The following is a 5,550-nucleotide window of genomic DNA, read 5'->3' as shown; positions in this document are numbered from 1 at the left end:
ACGAATCCGTCGTGATGTTTAAATAACCTTTTCTTGTATATTATACAGTATTATAATTTATATAATAAAAATATGCGCGACCCGATAATATCTTATAACGCAAGAATTCGTGTACCTATATAATATAATAATATATTAAATAGGTATTATGCTTGTAATTAATTTCCTCAAAAAAAAACTAAATCACCTTTCTCTCTCACACTCTCTCTCTCTCTCTCACTCTCACTCTCTCTCTCTCTTTCTCTCTCTATTTATCTTATCTCACTCTAGTCGTGCATAATTTTGATTATAATATTTATACTTACTTACTAATTTATTTTTTTTTTTTTAAACGAACGTACTAATGGTCTGTATCATAAAATAATAATAATATAATTATATTGACGAGGAAACGGATACATATATATATATATATTACCTATAAATACGTACGAGGTGGGATGAAAAAAATAAAATTGAAAAATACCGTTGCCGAATTTATTACAGTATTTAATATGTATACGTCGGCTTTCTCGATGGTTTATTATATATATACATATTTATATACGATGTATATTATATTACTATATATACGCAGATTTGACATCTCCAGGTTATTCGGTAGCGGCTGCGGAGGTCCTCTTTATTTTATTTTATTTTTTTTATTGTAAATTTATTATAACGTATTCTTTTTGTTTGCAGCGTCCGCTGGATCAAAACAGCATTATTTGGTCCGGCTACAAATCATATACGTCCCAAATCTCTCGGATTTTCGTGTAAAAAGCTAAAAAAAAATATACAAACAAAAAATACGAGTAAAAAATTCCGTATGTGGGATGTGTATACCACGTATTACGTATTCACCCCGCGTTAGTTTTATATTTACAAACGTCATACATATATCTATATGACCCAGCGCCTGTGAATTCGTTATAATATTATATTGGTACCTATACCTACTATTTTTTGTACAAACGGAATATCAAAATAACGTTAAATCATATTTGGCTATTATGTATCGGTTTAAACTTGTTCATGTCACTCACCGCATTTGCGGGATTGGGTATTTATCGATAGTTAAACGGCACAAAATATATAATATTTTACAATAGTATAATTATTAGTAATAAGTAATAATATTGTTTCCTCGAGTGTTGTAGTGTTAATAATATAATACAGTGATTTTAGCTGCTGAGAGAGGCTAAAATCGTATGAATTGTACTAAAACCGTGCTACTTATATTGATATAATATAAAATATTATGCTATAATATATTGTCTGAGTCTAAAAATTAAAGATAATAACTGATATGAATGATATTATAAAACCTTAATTTTTTCTTCTGATGTGTTTCAGGTTTACAGATTGAAACAAAAATAATATACTAAGTTGTTTTGTGTTATAATAGTGCATAGTACTTACCTATATAATAAGATATAAACATACGAAACCTTTTATAAATTTCCAAATAATTTACTATAGCGAAAATAGGTAATAAATTGAGAATTTCTACGCTGTACATTAGGTGTCGAGTGAGTTACTGTTATGGGTGTGCTAAATTTGAACAACATTATGTATCATTGTATACAAAAAACGATTCTGAGCGGAGACACAGTCATTCAGCCTATTTCACTTCCTAAGTATATTTTGTAATATTTTATGATGCAGTTATTAAAATCATTTATTTTACTTTTAGTAGTACGGTAAGTATGTATAACTTTTTCCAAAAATATTGCATTTATTATATTATTATAAAAATGTTATTATTTTTGATTGATTTTTATTTTTATGTATGTTGATAAGATTATGAACTTTGCAATGAATTTTTAAATCGCAAGTAATAAAAAATAATTTTATAAATTTTGAACTACGAAATAATTTGCTAATTTTTGTGAATTATATAAATTTTGTCAAATATCTAGCTTTGAATGTTTATGAAAAAGTTTTAAAAAAAAATTCGTGACTTAAGATTTTTAATATCTTATAATTGAGAAATTAGCAACTCACGGGGAGCTTTTTATTAATTTTCCAAGTATTTATATTGTGAGAATAATTTAAAATAATTAAAAATTTTAAAATATAAACATTTGTAGTAAAATAAAAGAAAAATAAAGATTTACTTCATGGTTATTATTCATACTATTATAAAATTGTTATATTTATTAAACATTTCCACGTATAGACACTATTAAAAAAATTAATCAAAATATTTCATTAAATTGAGATATTTTAAAAATTTCAAACTCTAATTATTTTGGTATGCGATTTATGGTATAACATGACGTCTAGACGTACGTTAATTATTATCATAAGTATATGATATCATATAGATTGTATATTATTGTTAGCTATTAAGCGGTGATGGAGAAATAATTTGTCTAGACCAATACTGGAACATTTAGATTACAAATTAAGCTACTAAGGTTTTAGAAATAAAACATTTATCTCTCAATATATTTTTACAGACAACATTTTTATACAGCGAATTGTAAGTAAATTATATTTATATAATTCTATAATTCTATAGGTGTAAATGAAGAAACTAACTTCTTATACAGGGCACGCGTATCAAAGAACAATATCAGTCTCAAGAAATGGCAAATTCTTGGTGTACAATAATAAAAAGTGGTCTGTCGAAAAATGATTGCACAGAACTTTTTAGTGTTTAGGTGGCGCGGTGCATAATATAATGTCATCGTTGCAACGTATCGTGTACTAAGTCTCCTGGTGTTTAAATGTTATGAATACAAAGGACACGCGCTTGCAGCAGACGCACATTGAGTCGTATAAAATATTCTGTCGGGGCGATTATCGTCGTTATAATATCGCACACGCCGTTTACACATATTATACGTATAATAAAGTATACGGACATTAATACGCCACTGCCACCGCCCGACGACGAATTTTCGCGGAGGCGCTCGACGGGTCACAATATATTATATTTATTATCACGGAGACGTGTATGAATATGCGAGTGATTGATCGGGAAGCCACGTGCTCCACCGCGCGGCATTATCCCCGCCGACCATACAAGTCAACCTCCGACAGGATTATAGTACTAATACATATGATAATAATAATAATAATAATAATAATAGTAATAATAATGAACGCATCGGTTGTATATCCATGAATATAGTATGTATAATATATTTATGTATGACGACAAACAGATTTGTGTCAGAAATTTTGTTTTTCAGTTTAGGCTGCTGCGCCGCCGTCGTTATCACACGTGCCACGACCTCCGTGTTTGTTTTATTTTGTATTGTTATTGTATTAGTATTTTCGAAAAACAAAATCCGTTAAACTGCCATCGTAAAGTTACAGCGATCGATACATTTCGAAGACATACATTATAGTTTACGATTCAGGGACATGATTTATTTGAAAATTAAATACTTCCATAATGCGTAGTCCGCGTCTATTTTTCTATTACTATGTATCAAAAAAATAAAAACGTCCTTACTTTGTATTTGAACTGAAATATATCTTTTAGTACAATTTGGTAAGATTGACATAAGTTTTATTTTTTTTATATTTAACGTTTTACATTAAAAGTTTAAATATCCGTACACGCGTGCCATAATATAATATTGTTATACATTTATAATGTTATCCGCCAAATTATCCTTCTGCAATATTGTTACTATGTTATTTTATATTATATTTGCGTAAAAAATGTATTTTAATTAGAGACGTGAGCAGGAGTTCAACCATTATTATTTTTATTACAGTAATTATTACTCGTTTATTACTGCAAAGAAAAAAAATCGTGTTTTCCAAGCCCCTTTTTCTCGATTTTTTCTATCCGGACACGTGTAATGAAATTGGTGGGCGTGTTAAATATTATCCTTTACAACGTATATTAGTATCACGGTTTATGATATTATTAATAATTGTTATGTAAATTTATGGGCGGTTCCCAATCATATACCTATTTTTATACCGAGATGAATTATTTGTACATATATGTTTATTCATTATAATACGTTTGCCTCGTTTGCGTGCATTTGATAATTTGTCGATAGTTCCATATACATATATATACATAACACATTAACGCGAATACATACACGCACACATACACCTATAAGCATATAGCTTATAAGCAAATACAAGTTCACACAATGCGTGTTTATATTATAATGTGTACAAAACGTGATGATGGATGATGATTAAAACTGCACAAATTTAAATTCATATTGGGTGCGGTATCTATACAGCATGGTATTTTTATTTTTATCGCAAATCATAAAATCAAAAAAGTTAAAAATTATTTTCTCAATTTAAATTAAAAAAAAAAAATTACATACATGCATATATACTTACTGTCTACTGATAAACGATAGTGATGGATGACAATAGAAAAATAGAAAAACATCTTAATAATAACAAAAATATACAATATATGGTTTAAGAATATCTTGTATTTTCTAGGATATTTTCAGTTTTACAAAAAAAAAAAAAAATAAAAAAAACCACTTTGTTTATTTAGATATAGGTAATATAACTATAATATTATTATTATTCTTATAGGTACATCATATATGTACGTATGTGCACGCGTTAGACAAAATCGTTTATGAATATTGAAATGTGTGTGTGTGTGTGTTAATAATATATTATGATATTATGTTAATGCTGGTGATTAAATCGCAGGTATATAATATATAATAATAAACGCGTATGCTGTACTATGCTGGTAGTATGTTTGATTGAGAAGTTTTCCAGCAGACACGCGTATACTCTTCATAATAAACCATTTATATTTGTATACGTGAAACGAGAGGAGTGTGTGATTATTTTTAACTACGTTTTGAATTGGAAACAGTTAAGGTTGACGTACATCAAAGCTCATATAGAATGTAGGTAGATATTATAATATTATTAACATCATGTTATGTGAGTTCTCAAAGACTGCTAGTTAGCTATCAGTTCATTGACATTTCTATTATAAACATACCTATAAGGGAAAAGCTAAAGTTTCAATTCATTTTCTTAAAGATGATTTAGTTATACTCTGTTTTTTTTGCACTTCCCGTCCAATTACTAATCAAGCATACTGGATTGATTCAAAAAGTAAAGACGTAATTTTTAGAAGTGACTATAAATATTGCGCAGCCGTGACATTTTCATAGTATTTTTACTTTTGAAAATGAAATTTGATCTTTGATATATAATATTATCAGCAGAAATGTGAAATTATTTAGAGAAAATGTGAAATGATGATCATTTTGTAAAATTGAATGTAATAAAATAATGAAAGTAGGCTTTGAACACTCGAAAAATATAAAGCATCCATCAATCAAAACACCATGTATATTATATACTCTTTTAATTAAACATCACAGGAGAAATAATTTATTCACTAAGCCAAAAATAGTAATATGTTATTTAATTAATAATAACCATCCATGTTTTTGACTAGTTTGGGTTTGCGATTTTGGTACGACTTTTTTAATTATAAAACAAATGGATAGTAAAATACAGGCATTATACATTTGTGCGTATAATATATTATCGACTTGATCTGTGTACAAAACATTGAACGGTACTGTCTTCTCTGTC

Source organism: Melanaphis sacchari, unplaced genomic scaffold (assembly GCF_002803265.2).
Source record: "Melanaphis sacchari strain LSU unplaced genomic scaffold, SCAv2.0 Contig0_pilon_pilon, whole genome shotgun sequence".
Classification (NCBI taxonomy): domain Eukaryota; kingdom Metazoa; phylum Arthropoda; class Insecta; order Hemiptera; family Aphididae; genus Melanaphis; species Melanaphis sacchari.
This window is presented reverse-complemented; position numbering follows the sequence as displayed.